We start from the raw sequence: 17,797 nt of genomic DNA, 5'->3' as shown, positions 1-17,797 counted from the left end.
TAGATGTTACTCTTGGTTAGCATCTTATATAACAATGGCATCTGTTTGAGTTGATTTATGATAAAAGGGAATCTTTTCTGTTTTATTTTTTGGTTTTTTTTATCAAGAATTACATTGTCTAATGTAACCTTGTTTATTTATGACAGAAGGTTGTGATTTGAAGGAGATTTAGTTGCTATGTCTAGCAGATTGAGAAATGATGTTGAGGTTTCTGCTTTGACTTGTAGAACAGGTGGATTTGATTTATAGTGAGTGCAAACTGATGTTGTTGTTGTTGTAGTTCCTCTTCCTTCCTCTGTGACTTTTACATCCAGAAAGTTTTGAACTCAATGCTACACATCAAATGCAAAAGGAGTTTGTTTCCTGACAATGCGGTTTCTGGTTCAGTGCATCCCACGATGCAGCACCTTAGGAAAATATCTTCTGTTATAACCCCAGGACAACTAAAGGCTTCTGGCCTAATATTGTCGACAGAAACTGAAAGAAGCCTGTCATGTTACTGTGTCTATGTTTGCTTATATTCCTACTGTGTGACAGTTGCAATTTATAGGCCATGTTGTTGTTGTTATCACTTCTGTCTACAAATCATCCACTCCCTTTGTGTCCTCCATGATGTATGAAATAAGAGGTCTTTACTTGAAAAACATAAGGGTTAGCATTTGAAAGGGTATATGGCTAACACGCACACACACACACGTATATATATTTGACATATTCTTGATTTCCAGGCAAACAAACTAAAGTATCTCACATCTACCTTCAATATATAAAGCATATGCATTATCATAAATCTGGTTTTCTATGCTGATATGGGTTGGACAAGTCCTGCAGTTATCTCATCAGTTGTTGCAGACCGTTGCTATGTATCACACACAGCAATTTTTATTGTTGTGTGTGTCATGTTAGCATAGTTTTTATGGGTGGACACTCTTCCTCATACTAATCTGTTTGTACCATGGATTGGCATACTTTTAATTGTGCTAATTCTGGAGACATTGTCTGCAGCCAGAGTCAAGCGCGTCCACTCCCCTATTTCTTGTTTCTTCACTGAGTTGCTGTACTCCCAGGTAGGTTGCCCTCACAGCTGCATGCACAGTTCATATATTCTCTATTTGTTCCTCTATCTTTTTACATTCCGCCAAAGTCAACTTCGCCTTTCATCCTTTTGGGGAGGGGGGTCGATAAATTAAGTACCAGTTGCATACTGGGGTCAATCTAATCAACTGGCCTCCTCCTCCAAAATTCCGGGCCTTGTGCCTAGAGTAGAAAAGAATATTCATCCAGCATGGACTGAGTGGATGTCGGTGATTCTGGGAAGCTTGTCTGTCTTTAGAAACACATTGAGAATTTGAATGTCAAATCAATAACCCAATTGGCTATTGACAGTTGTTGCTCTGACAACTGTTAGTAGCCTCAGTGGATCTTGGGCCACTGTGAGAAGGGTTAATAGTATTATTGTAATATACGCAGTTTAGTAATTAGAGAAGTCACAGACATGAGTCAGCAAATTGCAGGAGCAAAGTGTTTTAGTTAGTACGCAATTCTTACTGATGCAACTTGTTTAGCTCCCAGTCAGCCCTGACTGAGTAGACATATTATTAAAGGTGTCCAGTTGTGGCCATCTCATCCTTGTTTTTTTCAGGCACATTGTATGTAGAAATAAGTTATCCTTTTTTTATTTTATTATTCTTTTCTTGTTTAACCTTTTAGCATTTAAACCAGCCAAATCTGGTTCAAACATTCTGCATTTTTACATTCAAACTGGCCATATCTAACCTCTCACACATAACCTACACTAACATTCTAAACGTAAACAATCACATCATCAAAACCTCTAAGCTTTGAGGTAATGCATGAATCCAAAACAATTTAAATAAAAAAAGCATATTTCACAAAATAATCTGAACACTAAAGGGTTATGGTGATATGGATGGGTTTTTTTTTAGGACATTTGGCTGCTCTTTTAAGCAGGTTAAACCAACCACAAAGAGGCTCTATACTTTGCTTTTAGGAAGAAGTAATTACTTCAAATAAAATGGAGTGGCAGGTGCATTGTTGGCAGGTTCAGCAAAACTTGAATTGTTGTAGAAGCAAAAGAGATGGAGATTGCATATCAGATGGATGGGTTTTTTATTTATTTACTTTTGGATGCTGTTGAACGTCTGTCAAATCTAGAATTTTGATAGTGTGAGCTGTATGGTGGTCTGGAGCATCTGAATGCGTGTGCTCGGGTTGGAATGCTCTGCCGTTTTAAATATTTCCATGCAGTATTAGAGGCAGATGTATGGCCCTACCTAATAGTAGCCATTCAGCCATGATGCAGATGAGTTAAAATGAGAAAGACGATAACAACAACAACAACAATATGCCTTACCTTGGGGGTACAATGTAATGCAATGACAGTGGGAATATTGGAAGAAATTAAAAATTAGCTCTGTGAAGCAGAAGAGCATTTTTGCTTTGAAAAGAAGTTTATTTCTTCTTTAGTGAATTGCTTTCACACATCGATGAACAGAAATATTTCTATTGTTTGTTTAATTTTTGCAATAGTTTATTGTCTCTTTCAATGTTTCTTATTTATTTGATGTTAAAGATTTTCAACATAGATTTATAGAATTTCAGAATCTGTGGAAATAGGAACAAGAAATATTGAAATAAATAACAAATAAATAAATGAGAGATTAAATCATTTAAAAGAAAGAAAAAAATAATTTGGTCTGGAAGTGGTTGTACAGGGTGAGTGGGTGTGTACCAGTTTCATTTCATGGTTGACTGGTTAACACTTAGAAGTATAAGACTATTCATCCATAAAGAAACACCAGTTCTGTATTTCAAAGAATGGGCTAATTGGGAACTGTTGATGTTCATGCATTTTCCAATGGCTATTAAAGGGCTGGCAGTACTACTAAGCATGCCAGACGAAAACTCTGAGTGGCATTTGTTCTAGCTTTTCCTTCCGGGTTCAGATAGTGCCAAGATCAACTTTGCTTTTCATCCTTTCAGGGTCAATAAAACAATGTACCATTTGAGCCCTGGGGTCAATGCAACTGGTTAGCCCTTCCTCACCCCCCTCCACCACCACCACCACACACACACACACACAAAATTTCAGACTTTGTGCCAAATGTAGAAAGAATTCCTATTGTTTTCCAATTTTATCTCCCTTGCATCATGGCTGAGCAGCTACCTGTCACCCTTCAGCATTTAAACCAGCCATATCCGGCCCAAGTATTCTACCTGTGTTATGCTCAAACTGACCCGATCCAGCCTTTCACACCTACCCTGTAATGTCATCCTAAAAATGAACATAGTCACATCAAAATCTCAAAGCTACAGAATAATGCAGGATTAATTCAAAACAAAGGGAATAAATAAGCATTACATTTGACAGAATAATTCAAAATGCTAACGAATCAAATTATCATCTATTCTTCAACATCCACAGTGTACCTGGACTACCCTTGCATGTGCTACACTGCATTGTTTAAATCTACTGCTTTAATCAATCACCTGGTACCTGGATGCCTTCAACAGAATTCATCTTGCTGTAAGCATTCAAGATGTGTCACTGATGTGAGGATATCATAAGCGCTGGTCTTTATTTTCTAACGAAGCCATTAAAAAGTTTATAAAATCAAAAATGTCAGACAGTATGTAAACAGACATTGTAGTTGCACAACATATTTTTACATGAATTTGGTTTTGACTTATTTTATGCTAAAATCATCATCGTTGTTTTAACATCCATTTTTCCATGCTTGCATGGGTCAGATGGAATTCACTGAAGCAAATTTTTTGTGGCCAGATGCCCTTCCTGTTGCAGTCCTTACCTGTTTCCAAGCAAAGTAATGTTTTTCCACATGGCTAGACATGTTTCTCATAGAAAACAGGAAACAAACTGCACATGATATCAAGGCATCGATAGATGGACGCATGCACACGCGTGCACCCACACACACACAAACATACAGTGAGCTATTTCATTTTCCATATATATCAAACCCACTCACAAAATTTTGAATGACCTAGGGCTATAGTAGAAGACTTGCCTAAGGTGTCATGCAGTGGGGCTAAACACCCCCAAAAACATGGTCAGAATGCAATCTTTTTAACCATACTCCCATACCAAACATTTTCCTTCTGTCTTTTCTGTAATTTTGTTTGTGGAGATGCTGAAATGACATTCAGTAAAATGAGTAATTACTACAGAAAAGTCTTGTAGAAACAAATTTCTAATTAACGAAGCAGTAAATTTTGCAGACATTGCATTAATCCCGACACAATTTCTCCGTAATTTATGTAGCACATGTTGCAGCCTACTTTAGCATTTTATATTTAGTTCTACATATCTTTGTTTAGTTTCTAGCTCAACCGATATTCTATTTATTTGTTTATTTAAATTAACAACTGCAATAAAACTGTGGGAACTAAGAGCTGCCAAGTGTTGAACTGTATTAACATATTCTTGGACCGAATTATGTGCAGCGATACCAAATAGTTTTTCTTGAAATAATGAGAAACTAGTCAGCAGATATTACTCATAGACTGTCACTCTGGGTTATTCTTCGTCATTTGTTATCGGTTTTCCTTATCTGATTCTTCGAGAAAAAATTCTCGTTGATGTTTCATAGAAATTTGTGTTGTATGAAATGAATAAATGGAAAATATAATTAAAAATAGTATATAAATTTAGAGTATAAATTTTTAAACAAACCTAAAGCCTAATTAAAGTGAATACCCAGAATGAGGTCGATTAAATTATTTAGACTTTGCACACATGACTTTTTTTTTACTCCTACATGAGACATGTATGGTTATGTGGTTAAGGAGTTTACTTCACAGCCACGTGGTTTTGGGTTCAGTCCCACTATGCAGCTCCTTGGCCAGGCTTCTGCTATAACCCCAAGGCGACAAATGCCACATGAGTAAATTTGGGAGAGAGAAACTGTGAGAAACCCATTGTGTGTGTCTGTAGGTTTGTTTTCCCTTCAGTTGACAACTGGTGTTGGCTTGTTAACATCCCCAGTAAGTTAGCAGTTCAGCAATATGAACCAATAGAATAAGCACCAGACTTAAAATAATGACTGTAGTCAATTTGTTTGGCTTAGTCTACTAAGCAGTGTTCCAGCATTGCCGTCGTCCAATGACTGAAACCAAATAGGAGTCATACCTATGGAGAAGCAACATACTTCTTTGTAATTAGCTTTTTTTTCTTTTTTTTTTAATTTGTGGAGGCACATGGCCTAGTGGTTAGAGCAGCGGACTCACGGTCGAGGAATCACAGGTTCGAATCTCAGACGAGGCGATGTGAGTGTTTATAAGCGAAACACCTAAGCTCCATGCAGCTCCAGCAGAAGGTAATGGCGAAACTTCTGCTGACTCTTTCGCCACAACGTGACGGATCGGTGTCCCGTCCAGGTGGGGAACCTATGCATCAAGGAAACCTGGAAACCGGCCCTTATGAGCCAGGCATGGCTCGAGAAGGAACAAACATATTAAATTTGCTGAGGAAGCCTTCTCTGAGGAATTTCTTGAAATATTTTCGTTGTCATGTTTACTCGTGTGCAATATTTAAATCTACTATGATTCTTTCGTTACTACTTCATTAAATGTATGACAAAGTTTGTGCTTTGCTAATGAGAGCTAATAAAACTGGAACATCTGTACACGTTTCTCATGTACTTACTAAAATGATCGAGACTGCATTGTTCATTGAGCTAATGTTATCTTTTCCTCTCTAAATAATTATTTCTAATTAGCTTTTTGTTGCTCGCTACAGTAAATATGTAAATGCTAAACTTAACTGCTGAAAGTGTGGTTGACTTTTCATATTGTATCAGTAGCACCAAGTCTGAAGCTACTTCTTAGCGATCTATTTGACTATACCAGCAGGAACATTATATAACTACTTGCCTCAAAAATATATTCACCCCACTGATACTAGCATGGAGAAACTGCTGTAAAAACAAACAAACAAGCAAATGCCCGTGCATATACACACACACACACACCCATAAATATAGATATAGACAAACAAGTGAATACAGAAGTTTACAATGCACTGACAACCCTATCCAGTAGTAGAACTGTCTGCCAACCACATACTCTGCAGTCTGGGATGGTGTTGGACTGTAAACTAAAACAGTGATGGAGTTTCTCTCATCACCAGTGCTATGCTATGTCTAGCCAAGCATAGAATTCTCAAATTACTTAATCCACTTAGATGTAATCCTTCTGTTATTGTATTTGTATTGAAACGCACTACCTTTGTTTTAATTTTGAGAATACTGAAATATGGTTGAGCTGGTGTTTAGAACATAATATGAATTTTGATGGAAGGTTTCAGTTTAGATTACTTTGCAAAAAGAAAAGCTTTTACTATAGAATCAAGGATGGTCTTGGGCAGGTTTTAATTTTAGCTTGCTTTACAACAGGATGTTTTGTTTCATACAACCAGGCGCGGCCTTGGCTGGGTTCCTATCAAATGGATTAAAAAGAGGTATCGTGTGTCATGCCCTAAACCAGGGGTCACCAACATTTTGTTACTATTGACCCCCTTTAGCCACTTCTCCTTCCACATCAACCACCCTCCTCATTTAAAATATCTTAATACCCTACTCTACCATACCACATGTTAAATGTGTACTGGGTACTGATTTTGGCAATTAAAATGTTAGCTAAAATATACATGTACGACAAATTAAGAAATTCTATTGAAGATAACACACTTTTTATATTTAAAACATGTATGAGTATACAGTATTAAACTGTGAATGTTTATGAAATTGTTTTCATGGTTAGAAAATGTGAAAAACACATCATATTGCTGGAATATCTTTTATTGAAATTGACAATATCAATGTGAGGGATGAGGATGGCGCTGACTAAGTATTTCAAGCAGTTCATCTGGGTTGGCTGGTCTTTTGCATGCCGACCCCCATTTGACCCCCTTTAATTCCTTGGTGACCCCCTACTCTAAACAATGGATACACTGTAAAATTAACAAATGTTTTGTTAGCTGAGTTCAAATTCTCCAATTAGTATCAGTTGATGAAGTTTGAGTTGCATCAAGTTGACAAGACTTACAGTCATACACACTGCATGAAGATAAGGTCCTTGACTGAACCTTCAAATGCATTCTCACACATTTAGAATAAATCAACATTGAAATATGAGCATGCTGGAAGAACGTAAGAATTGTGTGGTGATTAAAGTAGATATGTTCCTCTTTGACCATGTGATCCCTTATCAGCTTTCTCAAGTTTTACTTGAAAAGGAAAACAAGGGTGGAGAGGGAAGTACTGCCTCCCTAGTAAACTTACTGAATGTTGAATGAGAGTAATGTGTGTGTGGTGTGTACGAATGGACCTGCTCTGTGCGTACACCTGTAGATTGTAGAGCAACAGTTGGGGAGAGGGAAATTGCATTGGTACCAAGGTGGTTATGGTGGACAATGAAAAAACCTGGTTGATGACGGTCAGGGCTGATCTGGAACCCAACCTAGGCCCCCATGTCTACGGCGTTCGCTGCTGGAATAGGGAGTGGTTGGAGATCACGCGGTCGTTAGCCTCAGATCGCCAGGCCTGGTCAGCATTTGTGAGAGATGCAGCATTGAGGATGAATGAAGCCAGCTCAACCCACCCCAGGTGAATGCTGTCCTAAGTCAAGTCAAGTATCAGGGTGGCTTTTTTGAAATTGTTGTTGTTGTTGTTGAAGGTAGAGAGTTGGCAGAACTGTTAGCATGTTGAACAAAAGTCTTAAAATTTCTTTTGGTTCCTCTATTGTGACCCACAATGCCTCCAAGTAGACAATAAAAAAAAACCCTTACCTCATGTGTAAACTAAGAAATGGTAGTCCAGCACCTTGTTTGCTCATCCACTGTATTTCTGCACAACTGTCTTCAGCTCATTACTTATTTCTCAGATGACCCATTCGTCACTCCTTCTGATACCAACCCACTTGAGACGACTCCTTCCTGGTTCTAGAAAACAAACTTCCTGCATTAAAAAAGTGATCTCAATTAAAGCCTTCCATAAAAATTCCATGTTAAGCTTTGATTCAAGCACCAGATTAATAATGGTTTCAAACTTTGGCTCAAGGTCAGCATATTCATGGGAAGGAGTAAATTGATTACCCCCTCAGTGGTCAACTGGTTCTTAATTTATCAACCCCAAAAAGGATGAAACACAAAGTCAGCCTTGGCAGCATTTGAACTCAGAATGTAAAAACAGACAAATTGCTATTGAGTAATTTACCTGGCATGCTAACAATTCTGCCAACTTGCCACCTTAAGAGTTGTAGCAATAATAACAGTTATTTCCCTAATTTTTTAAATGTTTAAATAAATTTTAAAAGCAGTATATTTTAACCAGAAATATCATAACAAATGGGTTAAATAAATAGAGTGGGCTGTTTAAGGCACTAACACAATTCTCATGACTAAGTACTAAGTATGGAAATTTCACTGCTTACTTCAGTACTTGGCTTCGTTAGTGAAAGCTTTCATACTTGTGTCACACTACTCTTAAAACCAGTGCTTCTAAAATGGGTCGCAGGGAAGTGTGATAGAGGCATCTGTGCAGTTTCTTTAGTCCTTCTCTCTTATTTAAATACTAACTTACAAAAAAAAATATAATAATTTTATTCTCTGATAAGCTGTCACAACAACAACAATGATAAGACTTCAAAATGTGGGCGTGGTTGTGTAGTAAAAAGTTTGCTTCTAACCACATGGTTCTAAGTTCAGTCCCACTGCATAGCACCATGGGCGTCACCTATTTTAGTCCTGGGCTGATCAAAACCTTCTGTATGGATTTGGTAGATGGAAACTGAAGGAAGCCCAGTATGTATGTGTGTGCCTGTCATTATGCTTGTCCCCCACCACTACTTGACAACCAGCGTGGGTCTGTTTATGTCCCTGTAACTTGGTGGTTCAGCAAAAGGAGACCTATAATTAGTACCAGGCTTAAAATAGTACAGGGGGTGACTTATTCAACGAAAGCGTTCAAGGCAGTGCTCCAGCATGGCTACAGTTCTATGACTGAAACGAAAATAAAAACAAAAATAGAAATAAACAAAACCAAATATATATTACCTATGTTTGTAGTACTCACTTATAGTAGAGTGGTGCTGTTGTAATCACCTACATCAAACTAGTAGTACCTGGAACTAAATTACTCTGACCTCATATTACACCTATGTACAATTAAAAATGAAGACAGGGGAACAGTGGATCATAAACAAGGGGACATAGAAAACGCGTTAGTGAAAAAAGAGATCATCATTTAACGTCCATTTTCCATAGTAGCATGGGTTGGACAGGAACTGGCAAGATCAGGGGCCATACCAGGTGTCATATTCCGTTTTGGTTTGGTTTCTATAGCTGGATACCCTTCTTGATACCAATCACTTCACAGAGTATACTGGGTGCTTTTTACGTGGCACCTTAGTTTTAGGATTTCAATTCTGTTGGGGACAGGTCTTCTTGAGTACAACAATGCACCACATATATTGGGCGTTAGTTGAAAAAAATATTTGTGACATATTGCGTTAAAGCATGTACATATGTGGTTTCCCACATCATATTAAGTGGTTTGCAGACATCTTTAGTACTGCTTAGGTTACCAGTCACTACTAGTACAGACAAGTAGATGCACAGAATCACTAGAAAGTAGTTTTACAGATGGTGCCAGTGACGAGATATGAAAAGTTTACATTGGCACAAGGCCACGATTTTGTAAAGTTGAAGGGTTTATAGCTGATTGAACCAACCATGCAGTCAGGATTTTGTAGATGCTATGCAGTCAGGATTTTAACCTACTCCCAAAGAATGTGTGGCAAAATTAGCCTTGGTAAGATTTGAACTCGGAACTTAAAAAGAATGAGATTAAATACTTAATATCATTAAATACTTGATTAACTGCATCTTCCACTGCACTCTCTTCATATATGTAATAGTGAAATGCATAAAAGAAATTCTTTTTTGTTTTTGTTATTCATATTGTGACATTGCTTTCATGTGTCCATGCTTTATCAGTAATCTTTCTCTCTCTCTCTGTCTACTTACCCATCCTGCTACCATGTGTGTGTGTGTACACACACACACACACACACATTCATATATTTGTATTTATCTCACACTTCTCTCTCTCTCTCTCTCTCTCTTTTCTCTTGTATTTTATTTTACTATTAAGTCAGATTTCTATCAGCGTTCCTATCTCTATATGGCTATTTACACCCCTCGTGGTAGCGGAATGTAGACATGAGGAGAATAACAAGTATTTTTGCTAACATTAAACCTTTGGTCTTAAACACATACAAATACAAAATTTGCTGAATTATTGAAAGAGGAGCTTATATCGTGTGTGTGTGTGTGTGTGTGTGGTGTGTGTGTGTAGAACAAAGGAATGTCTTATCTTCAGATTTTTGAAAATATTTAACCCTGGTATTGTTGCTGAACAAATAGCTATAGGTTTCAATGCGGCTCATTCTTCATGTGTGGCAAATTTCTGCCATGACACTCTGTAATGGTTTTTATGGCTCCACTTCCTCCATGTTCATTTGTCCTCAGATTTTCATTTTACATTCAATTATGTTCCCATGTGGAGGTGGTGAGCTTGATAGCATTTTGCCTATCTCTGTTAGGAGCTCAAATTATGCTGAAGTCCACTTCGTCTTTCATCCTTCTGGGGCTAATAAAGTAAGTACCAGTCAAGTACTGGGAGTGGGGGTTGATGTATTCTACTTCCTTCATCATCATCGTTTAACATCCTTTTTCCGTGCTAGCATGGGTTGGGTGGTTCAACCGGGGTCTGGGAAGCCAGGAGACTGCACCAGGCTCCAGTCTGATCTGGCTGTGTTTTTACAGCTGGATGCCCTTCCTAACACCAACCACTCCATGAGTGTAGTGGGTGCTTTTTACATGCCACTGGCACAGGTGCCAGGGGAGGCTGGCAGCAGCCACGATCAGTTGGTGCTTTTTACATGCCACCGGCACAGAAGCCAGTCCAGGCAGCGCTGGCATCGGCCACGTTCGGATGGTGCTTTTTATGTGCCTGCTGCTCCTGTGCCAAAAATTGAAACAATTATATATCCATATTAACCCTTTAGCATTCAAACTGGCCAGATCCAGCTTCTCACCTCAATCCTACAATGTCGTTCTAGAACTAAACAACCGCATCATTGAAATCTCTCAAAGCTATGAGATAATGCAGGATTAATTCAACAGAAACAAACAAGCATATTTGACAGAGTAATATGAAGAGTAAAGAGCTAAATCTACTTCATATCCTACCAGGGTCAACTTCACTTTTGCTCATTTCAACATTGGTTGATAAAGTGCTAATCCAGGACTGTAGATGGACAGATCTGTTGGAGCATTTAATGAGATAGTTTGCAGTAGCTATTCAGTCTCCTTGTGTTCTGAATTCCAGTCCCACCAAGTGCCAGTGGTTAGGGCTAATTACCTGACTACATTAGCTCCCTGTCCAACCTGCAATTGACTAATAGGCTCAGATAGGCTTCTAGCAATGGCACATTGAGAATTTATCTTGCTGTGCCTCAAAAACAGTTGAATATAAGTAAGATCTGTAGCACTATGTTGTAGTCCTGCAAATTTTTAGGTTTATTTTGAAGGGCCGTATCCCTTCACTGTCTTTGAAACAGACACCACTAACACAACATTCTATTCTATTCCTTTTCTGTAAATATCAGATTCTGCTTTCCTCAGTATATCCTTTGTAGTTAACCCTCTTCCATCAACTGATTGATGATGTGGTAGAGATACACCTCTGTGTGTGTTGTGCATAAAATTGTAACACGTACAATAGTAATTGTACATCTGCCTGTCCCCACAAAATATGTATAAATAACTGGTTCACATCCGAATGTCCAAGGAGCTGGCTATTTAAAAAAAATTTTTTGCATGTCCATGAAAGTAATATGAATATAACTCAAATATATGAATGAGTTGTGTGGTACTGCTGTTTATTTTCCACTTTAAATATATGTATATATATATATATATATATATATATATATTATATACACAATGAGTTTTTGTGTCCCACGTCAGCTTGTCACACTGGCTCAAGGTGGACTGAATTTGAAACCACATGGTTGGGAAGAAAATGTCTTTAACTATACTACCAAGCCTTATCTGCATTAAAAAAAATGATAGGAAGATGAGGAAAAATATGCAATGGGTGTAGGAGTGGCTGTGTGGTAAGTAGCTTGCTTACGAACTGCATGGTTCCAGGTTCAGTTCCACTGCGTGGCACCTTGGGCTAGTGTCTTCTACTATAGCCTCAGGTCAACCAAAGCCTTGTGAGTGGATTTGGTAGATGGAAGCTGAAAGAAGCCTGTCGTATGTATATATATATATATATATATATATATATATATATATATATATGTGTTGTGTGTCTGTGTTTGTCCCCCCAACATCACTTGACAACCGATGGTGGTGTGTTTACGCCCCCGTAACTTAGCGGTTCAGCAAAAGAGACCGATAGAATAAGTACTAGGCTTACATAGAATAAGTCTTGGGGTCGATTTGCTCGACTAGAGGTGGTGCTCCAGCATGGCCACAGTCACATGACTGAAACAAGTAAAAGAGTAAAATAATAATTAAGATATTGTTTCACTTCCATTTTCATTCTCTTTTCTTCGATAATATTTTCTTAGAGCTTCGAAAATTTTCCTTTTATTTTTTACACATGGGAATCTGTGGAAGTCAGTGGGCAGGCAAGATAACCTTTCAATAAGGAGTGAACCCCTTTTAACTGCCCTAAAATTAAAATGTCACTGCAAAATAACTTTTAGTCAACAGTGAGGAATTTCAATATTCTTGTAATAAAATTTTTTTTTATATATGATGATGATGATGATGATATCATTAATAATTATGGGCATGATAATTGTGGTAAGGGACTCAATTGGAAGCATTTAGATTCTCCTCTCCTTTCTTCTTTTTCTTGTTAAGCCATGTATCAGGAGATTCTGACAAAAATCTTTTGACAGGGTTTATAACTAAACAATATGAACTTGGAATTTTTCTCTCACTAAAAATATCCTCATTATAAAACCTTTAATAACAAAATGCTTTTTTTTTTACTTTGTTATTTCAACGCCCCCCCCCCCCCCCGTTAGCATTATTGTAAGATGATAAAAATTTCTGTATTGTAGATGACTTGAGAGCAAATATTTCTCTAAAGTTCACTATTTCTGATTCTAAACTTTTCAAATCATTATCATCATCATCATCATAATAGCATCCACTTTTCCATACTTGCTGGGGTTGGAAGGAGTTTATTGAGGCAGATTTTCTGTGGCTGGATGCCCTTCCTGTCAACAACCCTTACCTGTTTGCAAAGCAAAATGGTCAGACATGTTTTTGCAGAAAATTAGAAATGAATGATTCTGCTCATCTGACCCTTGTTTACGACTCATGGTATGTTGAGACGAGAAGGAGCAAACATGTACTCACACACACATACATATATAGATATACATGCACACACACACACATACATATATAGATATACATGCACACACACACACATACATATATAGATATACATGTACACTCACATACATATATAGATATACATGTATAGGACAGGCTTCTTTTCTGTTGGCCAAATCTACATACAAGACTTTGGCTGGCCTGGAACTATTTTAGAAAAAAAATTTCTAAGGTGTCATGTAGTGGGACTTGAACCCATGTCCCTGTCATTGGGAAGCAAGCTTCTTAACCACACAGCCATGCCTGTATCTTTCAAATATTAAATAGAAAGAGGAGCTTCACTTCAGCTCACCAAAAAGAGATTTGAATGGTGTTTACTTTCTCCATAGCTTTGCAATGTTTGTTCCTTCTCAAGCCATGCCTGGCTCATAAGGGCCGGTTTCTAGGTTCTCCACCTGGACAGGACGCTGGTCCATCGCAGGTGAGCTGCAAGATGCAGGAGGAAAGAGTGAGAGAAAGTTGTGGTGAAAGAGTCAGCAGAAGTTTTGCCATTACCTTCTGCCAGAGCCGTGTGGAGCTTAGGTGTTTCACTCATAAACACACACATCGTCCAGTCCGAGATTCGAACCCGCAATCTGTCGACCGCGATTCCGCTGCTCTAACCACTAGGCCATGGCCAAAAAAAAAAAAAAAGCTTTGCAATGGCTCATCTGTGATGAAGTTTCAATGCATGATGTCCTATGTCATCCAAAGCATGCAATCAGAACCTCACCTGTGTCAGACTTTATGCTTTTCAGATACTTACTATAACTGCTGACCACCACTAGTAATTGATTTGAATATAAGGATATTTTGTTTTCTCTCAAAATTGCACAACATTCAAATGGGTAGCAAAATGGGAATAGTAAATGATTTACTGAAATGTTTTACATATAATTTTCTATCTTGGGATAGTTTTAACTTGTGTTGTTGATATCCATTTAAATATAATACCAATAGCAGAATTTGTACTCATGCAAATAAAAACTCACTCTCTAATCTAAGAAGTATTGTATTTTGTGATTCTTTGTCTTTATTTTTCTTACTGTATATACCAGCATATAAGATGTGGGGGTTTTCATTCTTAAATATAACGAAAAATTATTGTTGTATCTAGGAATGGTCATGTTGCCAGTTTAGCCAATAAATACACACTCACTACATATTTGGTGTTACTTTGCTTCAGCTTTATTTATTTTTTACATTAATCTTATTTCGGCCAGAGTTTTTTCGTCACACTCCTGTGACCGCATCAGTGGTCCTTTGCTTTCTTCTTTCTTATTTGTGTGTCTCTCCTTACTAACTGTCAGCCATTTTGTATTTCTATTGTATGTCTTAATTTGCACATGAGTATATCTCTATGTGTGTCTATGTTTAGTTAGTGTGTGTGTTTTTTTATTGGCTAAACTGGCAAAATGACCATTCCTAAATACAACATGTGTTTCAACACAGGATTTCACATCAAAAATCTTGCAAAACAAATATATAAACGTAATAACAAATAATTGCCAGCCATCTAATGCAACTGTATTATAGATGGGATACCAAATATATGATGAAACATATTAAATTTGTTTTTTCCACAAAAAAGTAGGAGTTTTATACACCAGTAAATAGTAAACTGTGAATTCTAAGTAAGAAGAACATAACCCTTTTCCCAAGGTAAGGGGTGATTAGGGTTTTTAGATCAAGGGGTGATGAGGGTTTTTAGATCTGAAGTGTAAATGTCGCTATTTAAAATCAGTGCATTTATGTGGTAATTTGTTTAAAATTTAATGCTTGGAACATTATTGGATTTAGCAGAATACAATTAAAACAGCATAACTGACAACAAGAAGCAGAGAAGTTGTTCTATTTAGTTCTCATAGAAGAGGAATGGGAGAAGACAGACACCACACGGATTATGCAGAGATTGTTGTTGTTGTTATAGCTGCTGAGTATCCCTGGTCAATTTTGCTCAAAATTTTTAATCCTATCTTACCTGAGACCTGCCTTACGAAAGTGTTCAAAGTATATTAAACCTCTCAAGTCTTGATTATATTACTCTTTTACTCGTTTCAGTCATTTGACTGTGGCCATGCTGGAGCACCGCCTTTAGTCGAGCAAATCGACCCCAGGACTTATTCTTTGTAAGCCTAGTACTTATTCTATCGGTCTCTTTTGCCGAACCGCTAAGTTACGGGGACGTAAACACACCACCATCAGTTGTCAAGCGATGTTGGGGGGACAAACACAGACACACAAACATATATACACACACATGTATATGCATATATACGACGGACTGCTTTCAGTTTCTGTCTACTAAATCCACTCACAAGGCTTTGGTCAGCCCAAGGCTATAGTAGACGACACTTACCCAAGGTGCCACGCAGTGGGACTGAACCCGGAACCATGTGGTTGGTAAGCAAGCTACTTACCACACAGCCACTCCTGCGCCTATAAATATTGGAAATATCTACTGCTGTGCATTGTCAGTCTCTTCATGTATAGCAATGAAAGGGTTAAAGAAAGCCGTGGCCAACCAGCTGTGAGCGTCTCAGGTCTTACATCTGAGATGTGCTGAACTTCAGTCAAGGCTTCTAAAGGATATCGATGGGGATATATATAAGTGCTTTCTTTGGAATGTATTCCCAGATGTTTGTCTGCTTTTCCATTTAATAGGAAGTGTTTGTAGGTCTCTGTGTGCATGCACTTAGACTAAAGGATACATTCACTGACCCATTGAGAATTAGAGACCTTCCTGGAAAATGGGCAATTTGAAACTATTAACATGGAAACTGAGATGTTGTTTTCCTAAGCTCCCCCACCACCTCTTCTCTCCCCTTCTCTCTCATTCACACACAACCCAGGCTCTTTAATTTGTTTGAGGTTATAAAATTAGATAAATAACAGCATGGATGGAAATTTCATTATTTACATTTGACGGATATTTGTCCCTCATCTTGTTTGTTGTTAACACAACGTTTTAGCTGATATATTCCCATCCAGCCTTCATCAGGCTGGAAAGTATAAAGGCCAAAACATTGTGTTAACAACAAACAAGATGAGGACAAATATCCGTCAAATGGAAATAATGTACATAATTCCTCATCTCGTGAATATAGAAATGAAATTTTGTTTTATTTTTAAATATCACATCATCACCATCGTCATCAACAACAGCAACATTCAAGAATGTTCTTAATACATTTCTAGCATGATCAGAAATCTTTTATTTACAATTTTCATGCTCTTAATCCCATCAGGTATTATCGTATTTATGTGTCAAGATCAGCCGTGAGTTTTAAACTTAGCAGAAATTAGTAGCCTGTGTTATGTTATAAGCTCAGATCTCTACACTTGAAGATTTGTTATAAGGCTGTCATTTAGCCCCAGGTTTCAATACCAATTCTGTCCAGTTATTTCCACCACAAAATTACAGCAAATTAAATAAACCATGTTAGGAGCCAGGGCTATTTAGGGTTAAAAAACAATTCAAATGTTGTTAAACCTATTTCATAAAATACAATTTATCTTTAAAAACTATAACAAAACATGAAAAACTGAATTGTCAGAATAAGCACCTACTCTACTTTTTTCTTTTTCTTTTCTCTCTGTTAAGATATTTACTTGTTTTAATCATTTGATTGTGGCCATGCTGTGGCACCATTTTGGAGAATGCTTAAAGAACTGCATTGGCCCTAGTACTTATCTTTTTCAAGGTCTGGTACTTATTGTATCAGTCTCTTTTGCTAATTGCTAAGTTATGAGTAAGTAAACAGACTAGTACAGGTTGTCAAGCAGTGGTGTGGGGACAAACACATACACACTAAATACAACAGGCTTCTTTCAGTTTCCGTCTACCAAATCCACTCACTAGGCTTTGGTTGGTTGGAGGCTGTAGTAGAAGACACTTGCCTTCAGTGGGGCTGAGCCCTGAACCATGTGGTCGGATGCAGCTTCTTACCATACAGCCATGCCTGCCTGTTTATGTTTTAGAGAAAATTACTTTGGCACTTTTGATGCCAACCTGCCCATCACCATCCTTGGTTCTATGATTCACACTTCCAAATTAAAAACCTTCCAGCAAAATTTCCTGTTAATTTATGTTCTAAACTCCAGCTAAATAAAGATTTCTGGTGCAAGCTCAAGGCCAACGGGTTTCGGAGGGAAGTTTACATGATGCCATCGACCACAGTTGAAACTAGAATGTAAAGATTCAGAATTGCAGGGTTTTTTTTTTTTTCCCAGGATGCTAATGATTTTGCCAGCTCATGCCCAGCTTAATAATGGGCTATTTTTACTAAAATC

General features: G+C 37.7%; 1 protein-coding gene across 7 annotated transcripts in view; it reads left to right on the top strand.

Annotated features, from left to right (window-relative positions):
* The window catches only part of LOC115214162 (armadillo repeat protein deleted in velo-cardio-facial syndrome), a 403,200-nt gene that overhangs the window by 301,172 nt on the left and 84,231 nt on the right, over positions 1 to 17,797 (top strand). The gene's annotated exons all lie outside the window — the stretch shown is intronic.

This window comes from Octopus sinensis, linkage group LG7 (assembly GCF_006345805.1).
Source record: "Octopus sinensis linkage group LG7, ASM634580v1, whole genome shotgun sequence".
NCBI classification, from domain to species: Eukaryota; Metazoa; Mollusca; class Cephalopoda; order Octopoda; family Octopodidae; genus Octopus; species Octopus sinensis.
This window is presented reverse-complemented; position numbering and strand designations above follow the sequence as displayed.